Below are 24,187 nucleotides of genomic sequence, written 5' to 3'. Positions count from 1 at the left end.
GGATCATTGCTCTCATCTTAACAAACTAATATAAACATTTTGATATGTTTTAGCCTGAGAGAAATTCCACCATTTTGGATTATGTGCGTTCATTTTCATTTTACAAACACGTTTGAGTACTTTAGGATGACAACTCACAAAACTTTGGACCCATATTTAAAGTAGTAATTATTTTGATCTGATATCACATTTGGGCTTGGGAGTGGCACGTCAGCTCTATAGAGCCCCCCTGCCCCGTCCATTTACTTTGTTTTAATTTTGCGCACACATAAAACCTTCATGTATTTTTTTACTTCCTCATAGAGGGGTTTATTGGATTTATTTTGTTGGCATAACCCTGTGAATAATGTGACGCTAATTCGCGAAGGATTAGTCGGTACCTCGAACGTTGATGTCGGCCATTTACAGGTATCAAACATTTTGAAATTGTTCCTAGAGGATTCAACACATCCATCTCAAATTGGGTCAAAAGAATCTCAAGACCTTCACGGTGCCAAATTTGGAAGCTTTTGTGTTTTTGTGGAATGATGTGCCGTGTCGGACAATTTGAATGTTTCGAGATAACACAGGAAGCTGTTAACTTGAATTAAAATAGTCCAATCTGCACCAAATATTTGAAGGCATCTACACACCTTTATTAAGTCATAGTCATAGCGCCACCTACTGACAACAGAAAGTTAGGTGTATGTAACACAGATCAACCAAATTACATGATGTGGTGTACGTATGATACACAGACAAACAACATGACATTTCATTAATGTGTTCTCTAGCGTCACATAGTGGACACAATGAGTGGTATAAAACTTCATTTTTAGCGACACATGCTCAACGCAGGGATTAACGTCTAATTCATGCACACAGTGTCTGATGATCCTGGAGAATGCAAGAGCCACGTTGACTGGCGCTCCATCAGTATCCCTGACCTGAATGTGCAAGGACACGTTCATCACTGATTGCAACATTAAATAACCTACATTTTGAACAATGTTTTCCTTTTCTTTCACACTATGTGTAGATATGGATGCTTCAAACTATCTGCAATCTGAAGATCAGTTTCTGTGCTCCATATGTCACTGATCCTGTCAGCATATCATGTGGGCACAACTTCTGCAAGAACTGCATCACTGAACACTGGAATACCAATGACCAGTACCTGTGTCCGATGTGTAAAGAGGTTTTCAACACAAGGCCTGATTTGAGGGTCAACACTTTCATCTGAGATGGTCGCTCAGTTCAGACAGTCAGCTCAACAGAAAGCCAGCAGCAGCAGCTCAGAGCAACAAGTGTCCAAAACCAGAAGATGTTCCCTGTGACATCTGCACTGAAACCAAACTGAAGGCCCTGAAGTCCTGCCTGGTGTGTCTGGTATCCTACTCTGAGACTCACCTGGAGCCTCATCTGAGAATATCAGGCCTGAAAAGACATCAGCTGATCGACCCTGTGGAGAACCTGGAAGGCACAATGTGTACGAAGCACGATAAACCTCTAGAGCTGTTCTGTAAGACCGACCAGACATGTGTCTGCATGATCTGCACTGTTTTTGATCACAAGACGCATGATGTTGTCATCTGAAGATCAGTTTCTGTGCTCCATCTGTCTGGATGTGCTCACTGATCCTGTCAGCACACCATGTGGTCACAACTTCTGCAAGAACTGCATCACTGATCACTGGAATATTAGTGACCGGTGCCAGTGTCCCTTATGTAATGAGGCCTTTACGACCAGACCTGATTTGAGGGTCAACACTTTGTTCTCTGAGATGGTTGCTCAGATCAGACAGTCAGCTCAACAGAAAGCCAGCAGCAGCAGCTCAGAGCAACAAGTGTCCAAACCAGGAGAAGTTCCCTGTGACGTCTGTACTGGAACCAAACTGAAAGCCCTGAATTCCTGCCTGGTGTGTCTGGTCTCCTACTGTGAGACTCACTTGGAGCCTCATCTGACAATGTCAGGCCTGAAAAGAAATCAGCTGATCGACCCTGTGGAGAACCTGGAAGGCAGGATGTGTACGGAGCACGATAAACCTCTGGAGCTGTTCTGTCAGACCGACCAGACATGTGTCTGCATGTTCTGCCCTTATTCAGACCACAAGATGCATGATGTTGTTCCTCTGAAAGAAGAATATGAAGGAAAGAAGGTAGAGCTGGGGAAGACAGAGGCTGAAATTCAGCAGATGATCCAGAAGAGACGACTGAAGATTCAGGAGGTCAAACACTCAGTCAACCTCAGTGAGGAAGATGCAGACAGAGAGATAGCAGAAGGTGTTCAGGTCTTCACTTCTCTGAAGGAGTCTGTTGAGAGAGGCCTGAATGAGCTCATCAACACGATCAAAGAGAAGCAGAAAACAACAGAAAAACAGGCCGAAGCTTTCATCAGAGAGCTGGAACAGGAAATCTCTGAGCTGATGAAGAGGAGCACTGAGGTGGAGCAGGTGTTACGCTCTGAAGACCACCTCCATCTTCTCCAGAGTGTCCAGTCCCTAAACATCCAACAACCTCCACCCACCAAGGACTGGACAGAGGCCTGCGTCCATCATCATATGAGGAGACTGTGGTGAAAGCTGTGGTTCAGCTGGAGGAGACACTCAGTAAACAGATGAAGAAGCTGCTCGCTGAGTTTGAGCTGAATAGGGTCCAGCAGTATGCAGTGGATGTGACTCTTGATCCTGATACAGCATATCCCTATCTCATCCTGTCTGATGATGGGAAACAAGTGAATCATGGTGATGTGACGAAGAATCTCCCAGACAACCCAATGAGATTTTTTCTTTATTATATTGTTTTAGGAAAACAGAGTTTCTCTTCAGGCAGATTTTACTTTGAGGTTCAAGTTAAAGGAAAGAGCAAATGGACGGAATCATTTCAGGTATTGATTTATTTTCAATCAAGGGAACAAATTTACATATTCATATTTTACATCTTATTTTCTACAGAATCTGTTTCCTGTGGTGACTGATTTACACTTTATTCAATTTATTATCATATGGTTAAATGTGCAGCAATTCTTCATAAATTGAATCAAACTTCATCTTGACATATTTGGTGTCTTTAGAAACTGATTTCTTCTGGAAGTTATAATAAATGTCTGTGGGTTTAACAGAGGTTTAAATAGATATCCTCCACATAACGTGTGTCATGATGCACCAAATTAATGTGTTGATTATGTAATCAGATACACATTTATTTGTATTTGATGTGCAGCCACAGAAAACATATTGCTGAATATTTCATTGTGTCATGAAGCTTCATTTAAGAGTAAGGTCTATTACATCCCATAATGTCTACAGAACACAGTATGTGTCGTTGTTATACCGGGTATAAAAAGTTAATGGATGTTTCTATCTTGTGTGAAAAGTGTTTTAGATAATTACTAGTCACTTTGGCCATTTTTCATTTGTTTCATGAATTCTGTAAGATGGTTTATGAGTCAAAGAAATCTGTAAATATGTGATTGTAGAATAAAAACTAAAATAAAGCAGTTGTTGAACACAAGGCCTGAGTAAGCTGTGACTTGAGCACTGGAGGAAATGTACAGTAAGCAGAGCTTTGTTAGCAGTGCTATTTAATAAAAACTCGTCTACACAACAGGATGTGGACATATTCTAATAAAATCTATTGCATATATCTAGAAAGTTTTTTCTGACTAGGAAGAATTAAATAGATATCTGCTATAAATATCCAGCTACTGAAGGTTAAAACTGCCACCTACAAACGGAAAACGGCCACTTTTACTATTTAAGGATTTAAATTTAGTTTTGACTAGTACAATCAAAGTTGTAGATATCTTGAAAAACAATTGCTACAAGTAAGAATGTTATTGTGGATACCTTTACTTACCATTCTGACTAGTTAGAATATAATTTTGACTAGGAGAAATGCAATTAAAAATATGTAAAATTTAATTACAGATAGGAGTGTGGTTTGATTAAATGTTAAAACGGCCTGCCATAGCACCTAAGACATTTTTCCTATATTTTCATCTATAGTTGTTCTGCAGAGCTTCTTCTTGCGAGCAATGTCTAACAATAATAACTTTAGTTTTCTATGTTGTAAGTTGACCTTATTGTATAAAGCCACATTTCAATACTGACAACAAATGGTGTATAATCTTCTTAAAGATTATACACTTCTTCTCATGTCCAAACACATCACCATGACTCCCTGCTACACTGCAGCAGCAACAACAGGCCTCCATGTAGAGCACTAACTGGTGTTGTGACACAGAACGACCAATAGATGGATCACAACACAAAGGAATGATGAGACAAAGTTACTGTACTGCTGCCACGCTGACCACCAAAACAAAATTGCAGCAACAGCCTTTTTCAGTTTAGTGGGAAGAATTTTGTTGAGATTTTTGTTGAGTTAGTCAGAGATGAGTTAATATAGGCCTATTTAACATTTTGTTAAAATGTCTATTACTACTACTATTAGGCCTTTTTTCTTTGAGCCCCTGCCACCCAAAATGTCTGTCCACATCCCTGCTGGAGCCCTAGAAGCCCCCCCCCCTGCTCCACAGCTGAGTGTGTTACTAAAATCATATCTAAATATGAGGAAACAAAACCTAAAAAACAGAGCGGCAGTGAAGAGGCGGAGCAACACTGGACAGATAACAGTCCAACCTCAGTTTCCTTGGAATGAAAGTCGAGGTTTGTACATGTTGTCACGAGTGAATTAACCTTTTTTTTTCCTTCTTGTTTTTGGGCTCCAGTGTTTCTGCAGTTTAAACTCTTTGGAGGTCACACCTGTAGTAGATTGGTAAGGTAGTCAGAAATGTGTTTTTGTATGCATTTCATTACATAGGCCTACATTCAGGGCTTGACATTCCCCACTCTGGCTATTATTTAGTTAGTGACGTAGCATTTTTTACTGTCCACTATTTCATGGGAAATAACATTATTATAAATATAGTTTTATTTGATTAGAGTTGGCTGTGTTGTGCTACAATTCACTTGAACTAGAATTACAACCTTTTTAAATGTAAATGACCACCCAGGCTCTAACAGTGATGAAATATTCAGCTGTGATAAGGTTGTGTGTAAAGCTCCTTATGTATGAAAACATGTAAATGATTAAGACATAAAAAGCAGGCACTTTACGACAGTTAAGTTAAGGTTTGCTTTACTTGCTTACTTTTCAGAGTTATATGAATGAATGCTTCAAGAGAACAGGCTGAGAATGAGAACTCGCTGCGTATCAGATGGTTGATCAAACTCCAACTGGAGAACAACAACAAGAACATGGAACCAGGTTAAATGGAGTATGACCGGCAGTTAATACAGGGCACGCTGCCCCCTACATACACACACACACACGCACACACAGGACAGATATTAATCTTACAGTGAAACTATGTGATGGACGAGTGATCGGAATGAAAATACGAGCTGATACAAAAAGATAGGGACGTTTATATTGTTCAGCTCTAACATCAGGAGACACATAAGGCAATTTAATTCAAGACTTCACATAGCTCCCTCTAAAACCATAAAAGGTTCTACAACTGTTTCAACATATGCAGGAGTACTCCCCAAAACCTGCAAGCAGACCTTGATGTGTAAAACAGTTCCCCTTTAATGGACTAAGCATAACGCAGTAAACCTGCTGGTTCACCGTGCATAGAAACGTGCTGCATGAAGACGAAGGGTGAGTTGTTGTTTTAGGCTAACTATGTTTCTGTAATAAATCTGGATACATTAAAAAGCTATACAGTATCATGTTTTCAAGTGCCTTAGCTTGCTAACACAAAGCTAACATTAGCTTACCAACAGTCCTTTTCTAATGACCAGTACCAACGGGGTCAGTCAAAAACAAGAAATTCACACCTCACAGCTCAGTGTTTCCCCTCAAAATTATCTCACATAGAAGTTAGGTACAGTACAGACTTCACCTTATGTTAAGCCAGGGAAAAATCTGTACGTTACTAAAGTAATAAAAACGTACGAGGAAAAAAACCTAACAATAGAGCTGCAGTAAGAGACGAGCCAACGCTGGAGGGAAAACATTCCAACATCACTTTCCTTGGAATTAAACTCGAGGTTTGTACAGGTTATGAGTTCAGACTGTTCCTCCCACATTACATAATTAACCTGAAAACTGTCCAATCAGAGCTCTGACTGGCAGCCCTACAGGTGTGACTGGGTCCTGTTCACATGTAATATGACACTTCTAGATATAAAGATCTTAGTATGAGTCAGATGAACAAAGACAGCAGCAGCATCTGTCAGTGTCTGCTGATGAAGGTACCACGTCTCTTTGACCTCATCTGAACGTGACTTTAACAGCGGAGCAGCCTGACAGGTAACATTACACACCTTTGATGAAGAAACTCAACTATCATTTGTGATATTTTGGGGGCTACATAACATACTTTAAGATGAGAGCAGTGACACATTCTTTCAGCACTATTGTAAACTGTTTGTAGATCTGAAGTAAGTCAGTAATTATTCTATGAAGTGTGATGTTTTGGCCAAAATGAGCCTTTTTATGTTCAGTTGAGTCAGATTTAATCATCACCAGGAAACAAGTTAGATTTTAATCTCCGCTGACTTCACTACTAAGATATGAGAGAGTGTCAGAACGTCTCCATCAGTCTGAATACTTTATTTTCTGAAACTTAATCAGTTGTTTATTCTGACTCTACAAAACTACTCAGAACCGTTTGTGAAGGCAGAGAGTTGTTTTTAATTGGCAGGTGTGTGTCACAAACTTCATCCCATCAAAAGTGTAAATCGTCTTGGTTTAGATTTGTGGACACATGTCCTCAACAACAAGATAAAAGATTATTATTATTATTATTATTATTAATATTATTATCAGCAAAGCAGTCTTTTAATCCTGAAGTACAGACTGAGTAAAAACACATCCAGAGGTTTCTGAAGGGACAAGTTGAATCCTGCAGTTTGTCTCTGTCAGTTACTGGAGGTGGGTTGGGTTGGGTAGAGCTGAGGTGTGACAGGCTGGGACAGTCTGTGGTGTTTTGGTTTGGCAGGACTGCCACATAAATAACTTCAGTCAAGAATCTGGTAAAATGCCAGCTGGCAAAGTAAAATTACTTTCTGAAAGGACAAGTTGAAATCTGCAGTTTGTCTTTGTCAGTTACTGGAGGTGGGTTGGGTGGAGCTGAGGTGTGATCGGCTGGGACAGTTTGTGGTGCAGTGGAGGTTCTACATTGAATTACACCCTGGGCGAGACCCCCTTCGAGCCCATTTATTTCTACTGAAAACGTCAATCTTTAACATGCGTATATGATGTGTGTTGGCGGCCTGGGGGTTAAAGAATAGATTTTTAATTTTTCAAGTCAGACTTAAAACAATTTGTAGTAAATGAATGCATCTTGCCTTATGTATTCACATGCACTGTAGCTATCTGTAGTATGTACAGTATGACCTGTGTACTACTAGCTAATCACTTCCTAACAACATGCTGCTCATTGATATGTTTTTGGAGGAAGAAGATTCATCAGGCTGTGGTTTGGGTCTTCAATGGGATTTATTGATTAAAAAATACAGACTATCACCAGCCTTAACCTTTAATCGATTAGTAGGTTTTTTCAAAGACAGAAAATACAGATTACTTTGTTGCTGCATTATGACATCACAATCGCTATATTTGACTACAATATCCCTAAAAGCATGTTTTGGGTGTATTTATATCAATATAGGGGTAATACTCAGGTGTCCACGTAAATAAATTATTTGAAAATGTACCCCAGCACATACAGTAATGCTATGCGACGTCCCAAACTGTACACATCTGAGAGTAACTTTTTTCATGTAAAATGTGAATATTTCAATGGATATTCGAGATATATTTCAGACTTAGAGCAGCATTGTCTTTTTTTACCAAGTTGGATTGCTTTGATGAACTTCTTCTATCTAGCCTACTTTTAGTTCACAACACAGAGTCTGTTTCAGCCCCACCCCCCCTTTCCCCTTCTCACACAGCTTCTGTGCACGGCACCTTCTCAGCATGCAGGGAGATGATGTTATCTTTCTTGCACATTATAGTAGTGTTTGGTGTCATGCTGCTAGCAAGGCTAAAACAACAAGACAGCCTTTATTTCAAAAACTAAAAGCTGGTTGAACAAAAGATAACAGAACATATGACAGACTTCAGCTCTTCATGTGTGGTTTTCATTCATTAGCATGCTGCTTTAACATTTACAGTTTCCATTTCTACCACTTTCACACCGGATCACTCGCTCACATAGGCTGTAGAAATAATGGATGTTTGACCAGGAGTTTGGCGATTTGGCCGTTATCATCTTGGTTTTTATAAACTGGCCGTGACCATTTTTGACGAGAGGGCGGAGTTAGGGAGGATGATACGGCCAAGCCAGTGATGTTTATGGTTGCAATGGTGCTAAGCTAAATGCTAAAGAGGGAAAGTTGCTGCAGGTAAACTTGGACCTCCGGGTACTGGTGCCATTTATCTCCATGTACGGCAGTACAGAAAATGGGCAGACTTTCCCTTAAGTTACCAGTTAACACTATTGCCAGCTAGCTAGCTTGGTTTGCAAGGTCCTATGAAAGACATTTTTAAGTTCAAATAACATTAACAAAGTGAAAACATACAGGTAGAGGGTCAAAGTTAGGTCAAACTAAGAGAAATGTCCTCTCATCCTAAAATGGTCATAAATCTATTCCATGAATTCAATGAATGAAAGGAGGAAAAAGTGCCCTTCTCCCCAAAGTCATCTTGAGTTAATGTTAATTTATTTGTACTAGAACGTAAACGCTGAGAAACGATCTCATTTACGGGTCTGTATCGCTCTCTCAATTTGCTTGCCCAAGCTCACAGCGCAACGTCTCACCGTGACAAGTTGGCCCTTTTGCGGGCCCTATGCAAAAGCAAAACAAGATTTACACAGGGCTTCCAAAAAGCTAGGAACGGCCCTGTTAGCTGGTGTTTCTAAAAGTTGGATGAGCTGCTGGACAAGATGCACCTGTCATGAGAAGATGCGAAGCGTGTTGCCAAGAAAAATAAAATTATTGCGATGGAGAGATCTCTTTGCAGCCTTCTATCCCACAGGGGATGAAGAAGAGAAAGTAACGTTAGGTGTTAACGTCAGTGACATGATTTGAGCTGTTGCAGAGTTTTGACTCTAAACATAACGTTATAACGTTATCGTCAGCAGAGGCGCAGGAAGACATTTTTGGCAGGGGGTGCTGGGGTGCTGGGTGGGGGTCCACGGTCCACGTTCAGTCAAAAGATACTATGTTACACAGGCTCTGTATAGTTTGCCAGTATTCTGCTCCTTCGCAACCGCGTCTGAGAGCAGGGCACTGATCGGTGTACTATTCAGCACAGCAATTTTGTTCACATCTTCTAGGTGGAAGGATGACTTCTCGTGATCTCATAATTTTTCTGTGGCTATACGCCAATTCTGATACATTTGTGTTTCAGTTTTCTTTCAGTTTGACAAAACTTTCTGATTTTAGCAGGAAGCCACGATGACGGCATTGGACCTTTTCAACATTTTGGAGGATTTAAAAGAAGAGGAATTTAAGAAATTCAAATGGTATCTGCAGCAAGACATCCTGGAAGGCTACCGAAGCATCAAAGTGTCCAGGTTGGAAAACGCAGAAAGGCAGGACACGGTGGATGTGATGGTGAAAACCTATCAACTTCAAGGAGCTCTGAAGGTGAGCAAGAAGGTTTTAGAAGAGATCAACAGGAATGATCTGGTGCAGAGACTGCCAGCCATCCGGTCAGGACGACAAGGTCAGACACCCATTTTAATTTGTATTTTGTATTTGTATTTTAAAACAGTAAAAAGTCTGGCAGCAAAAGTTACACTTACCGTGAAATGACAGTCAAAAAGCTCACATTATTCTAGAAAGAACTTCTTTTTAAACTACAGATATTTACGGTACATTTTCTGTATTTTCACAGTCCAACTATTGTAGAATTAAAAAGAATTGTAATCATAAAACATATTTAGAATGTTAAACAAATGTATAAATCTGAACAAACACTGGAAATACCTTAAAAATACATATTTTAAATGAAAACTGCTGTTTTCATATGGTTTTCTTTAGTAAATTCACAAGATTATTCAATCCATCCACAAGAACTCTCTGTCAAAGTACAGATTTCTGGATGTAAAACACACAAAAATTATGTAAAATGACCCTCTTTGAAAGCCCATTAATAGTATCTTAAAAGCTTTAGGCATTTATTTTATGATTATCCAATCTATGTACAGCAATATGTGATAATAACTTGCAGAAATATTATTTTATAGTCATTACTTTATATAAACATTATTTACCAGTAATTACAAGCAACTCTTCAATATGTCTACATGCTTTTCCCCGTAAATGTATAAGGGTTTACTTTATATAAACAATATTGTATAGTGTTATAAAGCAACTATCTAATATATCTACATACTTTAACCATTAATATCAGGTTTACATCATATAAACAATACTTTATAATGATTAAACGCAACTATTCAATATATCTACATACCATTAATGTACTGTATGTTTACTTTGTAAAAACATTTGACAGTATTTACAATTAACTATCCAATATATGCATCAGAGACTCTTCAAAGGGTAAATATTGGTATAATGTATAGGGGTCCATTTTAGCTTATTCAATGTGGTCTCATACATACTGTGTGTTAGTGTTTTAATCAATGTCAAACATCATCCTGGCCAGTATCTCTTAATGCAAGTCTACTAAATTCTAGCCATAGAGTAGGACTTGTATTTAGCTTTGCAGTTATTTGCAGAGGGGTTAACAGAGGTACTGAGACAGGTAGGACCAGCCATACCCATTTAAGCATTGAATGAGGCTGACATGAACCCTCACTGCATGGCCTCAATCACTCCACAGCACAAACCCACAAGCAATTGTTCTCAAGTATAGTTGGATCAATGTAATTATATTAGAAACTACAATACTGTAATATTTTGCAAGCATATTTATTGTAATACAAACAGTAAAACAACTTGGCAGCACACAAGCTTAAAAAAACAACTAAAGCTGTACTGCACCAAATCACCACTGGGGCCTATGCGGCCAAAGATGCTGTATTTAGATCTGTCTTTGTAAAAATAAACATTTTTTCACCTAAATATTTAATATTATTAATATTTAATAAACAAAGCCATAGCCAACCTGTATACAGTTTAATTCAACCCTGCATTGATATGCCACAACAGACACGACAGACCCATACTTGTAATGTCAGATGTTGCTTGATAGTGTCCTATACGTGTAATTTAAAGGAACACGTCGACTTATTGGGACATTAACTTATTCACCGTATCCTCCAGAGTTAGATAAGTCCATACATACCCTTCTCATCTCTGTGCGTGTTGTAACTCTGTCTGACGTACCCACCGCTAGCCTAGTTTAGCACAGATCCTGGAGGTAACCGGCTCCAGTTTAGCCTACTGCTAAGTGACAAAATAACATTTTCCCATTTACAGGTTGTGATTTGTACAAATAACAAGGTCACAAGATTTAAATAATTGAATGTTGCACAATCATTGGATGAATAGACGATCTTGACCAATGATATTGTTTGACTTCAGGGGGGGGCTAATATGTGCTGACGTCAAGATTGTCTCGATGCAGAGACACTGTGGATAATGTAACGCGGGACATTTCCATAATGATTCACATTCAGCTTTCACTTAAGGTAAAGTAATACTTTTGTTTTTATTTACATGCAGTTTCCTCACAAGATATCAACTGGACATGAGTTAAGATAACACTTCATTTCACTTCACAATTTAAAATGTCAGCAGGGATAACGTTAGCATTTGCTGTTTATGTGCCTTATCAAAATGTGCCTGGTGTTAGCTAACGTTACATTATGCCTGTCATTAGCGTAACATTAGCCTTGAATGTGAACCATGCACCAGTCATAATGTTAGCTAGCTAAATATATAACAGTTAACTATATTATATTTATTATAGTTGACTAACGCTAACGTTAATTTAGTAACGTCAACGTTCCATGTTGAAGTTAACTTAGTTCCTATTTCCTCGTGCAAACACGGACCTGACAAAGACAGGGGTCAGTTAACTTAGTAACGTTAACTTGCTATGTAACGTAATGTTAGTAGTAGACCATTTAGCAGGTTAGCTTGAGTAGGTACTAATACTAATAAATAAAGAAACGTTATAAAGCTCCGTTGCTCCTAACGCTAGGTAGTTAACATTACTGTTAAATACATAACCGGTAACCTGCCGTTAAACGTTAGCTAGATAGCTAAGTTATGCCTCAATTTTACATAAGCTATCTCAGCTGACTAACGTTAAGTTGGTTCTACTTTATGAACAGTGAACCACACGTTGTAATTAACATTTTACCCCTGCTTCATTTAACCTTTGTAAGATGTTCGGGTCTGTGGGACCCATTTTCAATGTTTGCTAAAAGAAAAATTATGCTATTTATTATTTCTTCTAACTCAAACTCATTGGCTCATTTTCTGTGAAAAACATAAACAATAACTTATTTTAAATGACTGCACACAGTACACCCCTCCCCCCCTACACATAACTATTACATATGAGGTGTTCGGGTCTGCAGGACCCGAGTGTAATAATTGTAGGTGCTATGAAACTTAACTGTGTCCTCCTCCTAACTGGGCCTGCTGTGTGTTTGTGTGTGTGTGTTTATGTGTCTGTGTGTCTCTGTGTGTGGCTGCGCATCTGTACAGTATGTGTGCGTGTCTGAGTGTAGGTGTATGTGTCTTGTTGTCTTTCTTTGTCTTTCTGCACCTGCTATTATGCTATTATTACCACACAAAGTTATAAAATTGTTACATTTCAAGTACGTTCACCTGTTCTGATTAAGCTCTAAGAAATAAGCACCAATAATTATCAAAAATCTTGTTTCTATTTTTTTTACCTGTTTTATAATTGAATTTCCTTGTTTTCTCACAAAAAACGAAAATGATCATATGATCATAAATGTGATCTCAGAGGGGTAAATGGCAAATATGAACCATAAATGATGTATATATCATTGGTAATTGAGCTAAAGTAAACATCTGTTAAGTATTTTTACATAAATTGTTATGACTGTATTGATTTAAAACCCTAGTAATGTGGTGGGTCCACCAGATCTGGGAACATTGGCTGTGTAACAAAAATATGAACACCACATAAGGGTTAAGATTTACAAGTGTAACAAGTTGTCAACATGTCATTAAATGGAGAGTCTGCGTTGTGGACCACAACATCTTAATTTGAACGTGATGGTTATTTTCACTCACGATTCAGTGTGTCCAACTTAACATTACCATTCTGTCTTTCCAGAGAGAATATTTCCATTCTCGCTTTCCACATAAAAATAAATGGACAAGGAATTGAACAAACTCAGAAATAAGATATAGGCTACCTGCTCCACTTATAAGTGTTTCTCCCTCCAGACAGTTGCACTCAGTCTGTTATTAAATATGTATTTTTAGTTTCATTTTTGCTGTAAATCTAAATAAATAAATACCTGGTGGTCAATGCTGGCAAGCATAGTACTGTTACAGTAATGTTCAAATATCACCCTCATTCTTTTAATCCTTGCGTCGTGTGAGCATGGCGTTTCTGTTGCGTGTCAGCTGCAAGAGGCCAAGGACCAGTTAATGAAGGCTGAACCAAAAGACCAGACAGCTCTGCCACAGCCAGCCTGAGAACCTGCTTTACAGTCTGAATAGCCTGGGTGAAGTAGAAGACTCCTCTACTGGTGCATCAGATTGCTGAGAACAGGATAGCCCAGAGCAAGAGGGAGCCCAGCCCTAAGAAGGAGGCAGCAAAGGAGTTCACAAACCCACATACAGCTGAAGGAGGTACCGAATGACATCTGCACTGTTAACGGTTGCTTTACCTGGTCTGTGCTTGTAAACAAAAGAAACAAAAAACAAACCGAAGTCTGAACTGAATGTGGATTTGTAACATTGTTACACCCCTATTTGTTGGTACAGCCTTACTTGATTCTAAACACAGTGACTTGGGACTTCTTCAAGACGGGTGTCACTACCCGATGTGAGTCGAGCGCAGATGTGAGTTGCGCATGCGTCACTTTGCAACTTTACGCAGCTCTGTTTTACTGTTAGCCACAGAATAATGAGATAGGTACATTACATAGCAGTAATTTATTATTTAGCGTAAGGCATCACATTTTCACGGCATGATCCCTGATGTCACTTCTAGATTAGGGGCTAAAGTAGCCTACAAGAACCTGCTAACGAGAGACTTCTGTAATGTCAGTACAATAAAAATGGACCTATATAACAAAGTTTGTTCACTGCTGGCTACAAGTTAGCAAACAAAAACAACAAAGGCTGTCACTTGAATGGCATTTTGAGCTAACGTTAGCAATCAAACAATCATAGATAGCTACAATGTTTGCCGGATGTTATGCCATAAACCGTTTAAATCTGAGCATGCGCAACTCACATCTGCACTCGACTCACATCGGGTAGTGACAATGGTGAAGGTTAAGATTTGTGACTTGCAAATGTGTGACTTAAGACCATTACACACCCGGGGCGTGACGAATAAGCGACGCGAATATGCAAAATAATCGCCAGTGAATATTTCACATCAAAACTATTCACACCGGCAGCAATGCAAATTTGCAACAGTTTTCAATAACATTTTCAGATATTTGCGCCAGTTCATCTACCATGTTGGTAGGACAGATGCTGAATTCAATCAGGATAGACTTCGTTGCAGATATGCAAAGATTTATTGTACATAAGCACAACATGAAATGTACAGTCTTTGGGGATTAGACTCCATCGTTAAAAATATTTTAAAGGGGTAGAGAAGCCAGACATATTCCCCCCAAAAACGTGATGAGAATTTGTGATTAGAAAACATGAAAGAAAAATATATACTTACCTTAAAGGGCAACAACGGATCTGTAAAGAAAGATACATTGTAGTGATTCGCACGGATAATGATACATGACCAACTGCCGAGGTCAGCCATAACCGAAAGTGAATAAACAGCATAGTGATTAGAAACCCGGGCCTACCACCGGTTCCATGCGTCACTACCCGGGATTAGCCAGAATCTGTGATTTGCAGAACACGCACCGATACAATGAAAACGTAGGAGGCTTAGTGGAAAATGAACAACACGGCAGTGTTGCAGGACATAGATAAATCTCTGATTACAGCCAAAGCAGCACGAATCTGAAAGAATCTCAGAATACGCAGAGGGATAGGTTACTGTGAGACATCATTGTAAATAGATTTTTTAATAAACAAAGAAACACAATGAAGACCCCCACGGAAAATGTGATGAGGATGAAAGTGGTAGGTGATGCAAAGCGAATACAGCCTGTTTGATAAGACAATTAAATATAATTAAAATCGTCATTAAGCATGCAACAATGATATGACATCACTGTACAAAATAAACGAATATATGGCTGAGAATACTTTTGCACTGATAGACCACTTAGGAAAATGTGATGAATATGGCGCTACCCACCAATGAAGTGAGCATAAGGCACGAAACAATAGTATGCCGGCAGCAGATGATGATGAATATAAATACGACATGTAATCGGACGCAGAATATAAATGCCTCGTGCATGCTGCTTGACGTCAGCAATGGACTACTGATAATTATTGCGATAGCTCCGAAGACAAACTTAACATTGCGTGTTGTTTCCCTACCAAGAAAAGAATGTTACACCTGTCCAAGTATTAGAATAGTGATTTAACCCAAGAACATGTCACGAGTATATGACAAAAATGCATAGAAGCTACTCCAAAGCCTATTGACATATATTATAAATGTATACAACTTAGCAATGTTGAAGAGAGTCTGAAACTTATACCAGTGTGCCATGTTCTCTCTTAACCTTTAAACACTGTTCATTGCTAACCCCCTTAATTTACTGTTTGCGGTCAAATTTGACCGGACAGTTTTAACTGCTCTTATTTTAACATAAATGCCAATAAAAATGACTAAAAGTATTTTTAATAGAACATTTACTGTAAAAGAACCTTATTAGAACATTAACATCTACAACATGTGGGTGTGTGGGTGTGTGTGTTTCTGTGTGTGTGTGTGTGTGTGTGTGCATGCATGTGTATGTGAACATTGGTGGTTCACATGCATAAGTGACAACATGAACTGTGTGTGTGTGTGTGTGTGTGTGTGTGTGTGTGTGTGTGTGTGTGTGTGTGTGTGTGTGTGTGTGTGTCTGTCTGTTTGTTTGTGGGTGTGTGTGTTTCTGTGTGTGCGGGAATGCATGTGTATGTGAACATTGGTGGTTCACACGCACAAATGGCAAATTGCAGTCATGGTGCAGTGTTCCTTGGAAATGGAAGCTTTGCACCTGTGAATGGGTACACAAGCACAGGAAAGTTGTAGGAGCATATACTGCCTTTGTAAAGGTTTAAAGGAGTAATAAAGTTTGCCGACTTTACAGTCTGTACTTCGGACAGCAGCCTCTGTGTTGTTGTTTTGGTGATCCTCATAAGTAAACACTACTTGTAACAAAAACAACAGTTCTAAAAAATATATTGACATGCAAAATAATCGCACGGAAAAAAACGACCCTGGTGTGAAAAGGTCTTTACTCTCACCTCTGATATTTGTGAGTAAGAGCTACTCTCTCGCAAAGCCACAAACCAGCGACTCAAACTATGATGTCATCACGTTACTAAGCTGCTTCATAGACAATGAATGTGAAACTAATTTTGTAGAATAAAAAAACCCAAATGAGTTTAATTTAGGGCTGTCAATCGATTAAAAAAATTAATCTAATTAATTACAGACTCTGTGATTAATTAATCGAAATTAATCGCATACATAATTAACGGTGCCTGAACGGATACTTTTTAAGAAAGTAAAAAAAGAAAAGAAAACAAAGGGTACTAAACAACAGTTGGTGACATTAAAGAACGGCTTGTTTATTGCTAAGGCCATATGGTCAAAATTAAATGATTTAATAATAATGTATAACAATAACTTATTTCACTAGTAAATTGCTGTTGAACGACAAAAACAACCACCAAGGACATTTACAATAACTTCAAATGCACCACGAAGGTGTAGTTTACCAGTTTCATTGAACGCACCGTCTGTGTTTTTCCGACGGCAGCTCGGCAGCTGCAGGTTGTTACATCCCGCTGTTGAGTCACAGTCCTCTACAGTAAAACACAGTCACACTTTACACCGTTCAGTGTTAGCTGTCAGCATTGTAACCGTGTTTAATCCAGCTACTAGCTAGCGGTAGGCTAACGTTAGCTGCTGTTGAGTATAATGTTAACTAGCGTCCCGTGCAGCGGTGTTTGTGTTTCCTGTATCGTCTGTTTCAGAGCATCAGAGAGAAGAGCAGACATATCAGTGGCACCAGATTTCGGTAGCCAGGGTTGGCAGGAAGAAGATTTTTACAAGTAAATGTTCCAGTTAATGATCCAGGCAGCACATTCTCATCTCCCTCCTTCATTTTACAGTCCAATGGTGGCTAGAACGGCTTCGGGTCAAACGTCAATATGGAATGGATTAATCTGCATTATTTTTTTTAACGCATTATTTTTTCTCAAATGAATTAATCGAAATGAACGCTGTTATAAATAAACATGTATGTACATATAATGGAGAGTTGCTCGTTTTTACTGTCAAATAATGTTTGGTTAGCTCCGGATACTCCAGCCCTGTCTCCCCCCAAAGCAGGAAAAGCTGTAACACTAAGCTACTGCAAGCCATTTATTGAGTTTCCTCTAATTCTAATTGAGTATACAGTAGGGGTGTTAGTAATTAGTTAGTAAGTTAGTAAGTATTAGTAATTACTGTCAAATAATGTTTATGAAGTAAATCCCATGCACTTATAGGAAAAGTCTGTAGATATATTGGTGTTGCCTGTTATTACTGTCAAATAAAGTTCATATAAAATAAACATGCATGTACATATAATGGAGAGTCGCTTGTTTTTACTGTCAAATAATGTTTATATAAAGAAAAACCCCTACTTCAATGAGAAGTCTGTACATATACCAGATAGTTGCTTTTAAATTACAATAAAATAATGTTTATATAAAGTAAATCATATATAGTCATAGTAAAGGTATGTAGATATATTGGAGAGTTGCTTCTAAATTACTATAAAACTATGTTTATATAAAGTAGACACCATACAATAAATGGTAAAAGTATATATATATATATATATTGGATAGTTGCTTTTAATTACTATAAATAACAGTTTATATGAAGTAAAACCCCATACAATAATGAGGTAAAGTCTGTAGATATATTGGATAGTGGCTTGTTATTACTGTCAAATAATGTTTATATAAAGTAAACACCCATACAATAATGGTAAAATGATGTATATATATTTATATATATATTGGATAGTTGCTTTTTATAACTATAGAATAATGTTTGTATGAAGTAAACAACATACATTAATGGTAAAAGTATGTAGATATATTGGAGAGTTGCTTGTAAATACTCTCAAATATTGTTTATTTAAGGTAATGACTATTATAATGTTTCTGCAAGGTCCCATTATCTTCTTTTTTTGTAGAGTAAAAAAACAGAAAAAACAGGAATTTACTCTAATAGATTGAATAATCATAAAATAAATTTGAGAGTATTTGAAAGTCATTTTACATAATTTTTGTGTGTTTAACATCCAGAAATCTGTACTTTGACAGGGAGTTATTGTGGATGGACTGGATAATCTTGTGAATTTACCAAAGAAAACCGTATGAAAACAGTAGTTTTCATTTAAATTTTGTAATTTTAAGGTATTTCTGCAATATTTCTTAGTTTTGATAAAGGTTTATACATTTGTTTAACATTCTAGATGTTGTCTAGAGGTGTTTTTTATTCTACAATAGTTAGACTGTAAAAATACAGAAAATGTTTACAGGAAATATCTGTAATTTTTTTACAGTGTAGCCAGCTCACTGAATCTGATTTCTCCCTTAGGCCCCAGAATCTGTCAACTCTCTGTTCCTGGGGCAACTTGTTGCTGTCTGTTGCTTACATCGCGTTTTCTGCGTCTGTCTGTCCTTTCATGATGAAGGATGAAATAACCTGTGTGCCCTTATGTGCCTCTTCTGCGATGGTGCCGCTGTGTTTTAATGTGCTGGGTAATGTCATTTTTCCCGCCGTACACCACATTAAAAATCGATGTGACACACCTTACAAAAGCCATGGAGGTTGTCGATATGACTAGGTAAGATGCATGTAAATTGTTGCGCCCAACACTGTTGAAATTTACAGCTATATTTTGATTTCTTGCGGGAACACCGCCTTCACCTGCCATTTTTATCAGCTTGCTTTTGGGTCTGAACTTTCCGCGAAGCTTGCGCAGAGATCAACCACGCAACTGGGTTATAGGTTGCCAGGTTGAGGTGACAAACGGGTTGAAAATTGTAAACTTAGCACAAAAAGTCAGGAAATTTGTGTTTGGTAGATTATTTTTCTGTGGTAACAATGCTTTTTGGCAATAAATATACCGTTGGAAAGCCTGTTTAGTTCCCTTTCAAATGGTGCCCCATTTGCAAGGAACATGCATTTGTGGGATGCACCCATGTAAAATTTGCCAAATCTTCTCTGCCATTGCCAAACAGGATATATTGCTGTTGCGATTGACACTGGCATTGGCAGAGAAGATTTGGCAAATTTTTCATGGGTGCAACCCACATACGCAGCACTGCTGCTCATCCCAAAAATGCATGTTCCTTACAAATGGGGCACCATTTGAAAGGGAACAAAACAGGCATAACGGTATAAGATTTATTGCCAAAAAGCATTGTTACCACAGAGAAATAATCTACAAAACACAAATTCCCTTACTTAGTGTGCTAAGTTTATATGGTGTGTGGATTGTGTGAATAGGATGTGTTTCATACAAGATCTGGCAACTGGTCAACATTAGACAAACATATTGGTCCGATTATTTATAAAGGAGTTTGGGCCATGCAAATTACGGGAGTTTCCCGGGAGAGATAAGCCGGGAGGGGTCCAGGAGATAGGGCTAAAAAAAACGGGAGAAACCTGGTAAAAACGGGAGTGTTGGCAGGTATGGTATTGTCGGATATTACGATCCAGCCTTACTTCTTACCAGTTGATATGTTTTCCATTGATTTGAGACAAAAAATTAAGTGTTAAACACTCAAAAAGTTTTGTGGAAGACCCCCAGACACCCAGGTTATAATGCCCCCCCCCCACAATGTTTTAACAAAACCTACGGTTGGTAAAAGGTGAACTAGCTGTTACCAAGATGTTAGGGTTCCCCCACCTGCTAGGTCCCACTTAACCCCTGGTACAAACGGAATAACAACTTTAAACCAATGGATTGCTCAGTGCGCCTATCCAAGTGTCCACAGAAAAAATGTACACATTATTTATTACACTCACAAAATATTTTGACCATGAAAGTCCAAATTTAGTGGCCTTTGTCCCATTCTAATGCCACTATTCCATCATATACACTTAGCCACACACACACACACACACACACACACACACACACACACACACACACACACACACACACACACACCTCCATAACGCCCACAAATGCACACATTTCTTTTTAAACAAATAATAAAAATTGTCTTTTTAATCACATGTATTTTTTTTCTCTCACACTATGTGTAGTTGTGGCTGCTGCCAACAATGTGCCATCTGAACAAGCAATGTCGAAACCAGGAGAAGTTCCCTATGACACCAGCACTGAAACCAAAGTGAAGGCCCGGAAGTCCTCCCTGGGGTGTCTGGTCCCCTGCTGTGGAACTCACCAGGATCTGACAGCTTCACGTCTGAAAAGACATCAGCCGGAGAACCTGGAAGGCAGGATGTCTGAGCTGAAAAGGGTCCAGCAGTATGCAGTGGATGTGACCCTTGATCCTGATACAGCACATCCTAAACTTATCCTATCTGATGATGGGAAACGAGTGAATGATAGTGATGTGATGAAGAATCTCCCAGATAACCCAGAGAGATTTTCTCGTTATTGTATTGTTTTAGGAAAGCAGAGCTTTTCTTCAGGCAGATTTTATTTTGAGGTTAAAGTTAAAGGAAAGACTAATTGGGATTTAGGAGTGGCCAGAGAGTCGATCGATAGGAAGGGAAGAATCACAACGAGCCCTAAGTATGGTAACTGGACTATAGTGTTGAGAAATAAAACTGAGTACATAGCTGCTGCTGACCCTCAAGTCCGTCTGTATCTGAAATCCCGGCCTCAGAAGGTGGGGGTGTTTGTGGATTATGAGGAGGGTCTGGTCTCCTTTTATGACATAGATGCTGCAGCTCTTATCTACTCCTTTACTGGCTGCTCCTTCACTGAGAAACTCTTCCCATACTTCTGTCCTTGTAATAATGATGGTGGTAAAAACTCTGCCCCTCTGATCATCTCTCCTGTCAGAGTAAACTAATCACTGATCTCATTTCAGGTATTCATTTATTTTCCATCAAGGGAAAAAAATGTACATATTCATATATTTTACATCTTATTTTCTAAAGAATCTGTTTCCTGTGGTGACTGATTTACACTTTATTCCATTTATTAACATATGTTTAAATGTGCAGCAATTCTTTCCAGATTAAATCAGACTTCATCTTGACCTATTTGGTGTCTTTAGAAACAGCTGAAGTTTATTTAATTTATACATCCTTGACATATGTATGCTATAGACCTAATAGTATTATACATGCTTATATTGCAATCTCTTAGGCCTATATGGTTTACCTATATTTAAATAAACACACAGTAGCGGAGTTTATGCAGTGTCTTTTATTTTTCTCGTGTTTTTTTCATGAGTCAGAGCCAGGCAATAGCTGTGAGGGAGAGCGTGTGTTTTTCTGGTGTGTATAGTAGGGTCCCCCCGCTGATGCAAGACCATGAGCCATCTGCCCTTAATCAATCCGATGGAGCGCTCCACCGTGGCCCGTGCGCGTACGTGTGCACTGTTGTACCGGCGAATAGAGGTCTTTTAAAAGAGCCAGATCTGCCACTGCTGATAAGTGATCAACTGATGACCTCTACTTCTCCTGTTAAACTGATTATATGCTGCACTGCAAGTCCACACTGACTCGAAAACTTGCGTAACGAGTTCAGACCAGACATGAGATTTTATCACAGCCTACGTTCAAATTGATAAATCCCTTGCTTGGCGTAGGAATCGGCATACCCCCGTCCTACGCCTGTTTTTGGTCGTACGCACGTTTCATAAATGAGGGCCAATGTGTGTCATGATGCATCAAAATAATGTGTTGATTATGTAATCGGATATACATTTATTTGTATTTGATGTGCAGCCACAGAAAACATATTTCTGAATATTTCAATGTGTCATGAAGCTTCATTTAAGAGTAAGGCCTATTACATCCCATAATGTCTACAGAACACAGTATGTGTCGTTGTTATACCGGGTATAAAAAGTTAATGGATGTTTCTATCTTGTGTGAAAAGTGTTTTGTATAATTACTGGTCACTTTGGCCATTTTTTATTTGTTTCATGGTTTATGAGTCAAAGTTATCTGTAAATATGTGATTGGAGAATAAAAACTGAAAAAAATTAAAGCAGTTGTTGCAGTGCAGTTGTTGAGTAAGCAGTGACTTGAGCACCAAACACTGAACGGAAAAGCTGATTTACACAGTTGTATTTCGGTCAAGGATGATCCTAGTTTATCTTTTTTGAATTTCGAAAACATTCATAATGTCGAGAATAAAGTTAAACTTTCAGTATTAGTGCCAGGCATAAGAAAAGAATAAATCAGAGATAGTTTTTTTTTTTTTAATTTTCATTTTGAGAAGAAAGTCGAAATAAAAAAAAAAAAATTAAATGTTGAAAAATAAAGTCTAAATCCGATTTCGAGAACAGGGTCCAAATATCAGGAATAACGTTGAAATATAGAGAATGAAGTCGAAATGTTGAGGATTCTCAACATTTTGACTATTTTCAAAAAGCTAAAACCCATCTGAAGATCTTCCTCCTTCCTGTTCCCTTATGTCTGCTACTATGTGGAAAGTCGTCTTAACATTTAATAGCTAGACTGGATATTTATTGCAGATTGTATTTAAATGGTTCCGATCCAGGATCAACATTCTAGAATACTACAATAGATTTCTTACTAGGAAGAACTCCAGTTTCACATATCTACAATCCAGTTGTTATGAGTCATCATTTTAATTTCAGACATCCTAAATGTCATTTTGAATATCTAAAGTACACTTTGACTACAAATGTAATTATAGCTAACCACAGTTATATATGCAAATCCAGATATCTAAAAATGTTTTGTGGATATCTGTTTTTCATTTATGATTTCTGAAATTAAAAAAACAATCGGTGCTGCCTACACCGTGTTATCCTCCTGCTAGCGTTAGCACCCAACAGGCATAAAAGTTGTGTTAATTCAGCCAGTGCACATACCGCTGTTTATTTCCTGTTTTCCGGTCAAGTCCACACTAGTCGATTGTTGAACTCATACAATCCAATATTCCAGTCAAATTTGCTGTGTTCCCTCGGAAGGAATCACTGCACATGGGTAGGCACTTGTAATGACATTTCGAGCATGTTTAGAGGCTAAAAACATGTTTAAAACTTGCCCTGATTCACACCTTCATCACTTCCAGAAATGACAACTGCAACAGCATTCTCTATGGTTCACCTGCAAAAGCCTTAAATAAACTCCAAAACATCCAAAACTCATCCAGTTTAAAGTCCTCCTCCTCACCCACAAAGTCCTCCATAACCAGGCTCCTTGCTACTTTTTTTAAAAGACGTCCGGATAACCTCCTGCCAAGATACTGGCTATCAAGGCCGCTCCATAGTACACTTTACACCGACACCAAGCGGGGCTTCTGCCGCTCTCACTGTTCACCACCCTCCTGCAAAATTGCGACCACATATTAAAGGGGTGATAGAATGCAAAACCGAGTTTACCTTGTCATAGTTGATTATGACAGTTTGGTGGGTAAAACGGACATACAGAGAACCTCAAAGTCCCATTGACACCTCTTTCCTCTGAAAATCTCACAATTTGAAACTGCTGCTGAAAACAGGCGAATCTCAACAAAGCTAAAAGTTGAGTCAACTCGGGGGGATCTATCTTATTTGGCTCTAGTCGGTACCTTTGTCACGCCCCAAAATTTACATAGACCACTGATCTGGGACCAGTTTGTCTTGTGAATCTAGATCGCGCAGATCTCAGAAATTCTACACATTGTTCGT

At 38.5% G+C, this 24,187-nt stretch overlaps 1 protein-coding gene and 1 pseudogene across 1 annotated transcript in view; both read left to right on the top strand.

Annotated features, from left to right (window-relative positions):
* The window catches only part of LOC116048446 (VPS10 domain-containing receptor SorCS3-like), a 1,378,075-nt gene that overhangs the window by 382,703 nt on the left and 971,185 nt on the right, over nucleotides 1–24,187 (top strand). The gene's annotated exons all lie outside the window — the stretch shown is intronic.
* Nucleotides 855–21,455, top strand: LOC116058464 (annotated as a pseudogene).

The sequence above is a fragment of the Sander lucioperca genome, chromosome 4 (genome assembly GCF_008315115.2).
Source record: "Sander lucioperca isolate FBNREF2018 chromosome 4, SLUC_FBN_1.2, whole genome shotgun sequence".
In the NCBI taxonomy this organism is placed as follows: Eukaryota; Metazoa; Chordata; class Actinopteri; order Perciformes; family Percidae; genus Sander; species Sander lucioperca.
This window is presented reverse-complemented; position numbering and strand designations above follow the sequence as displayed.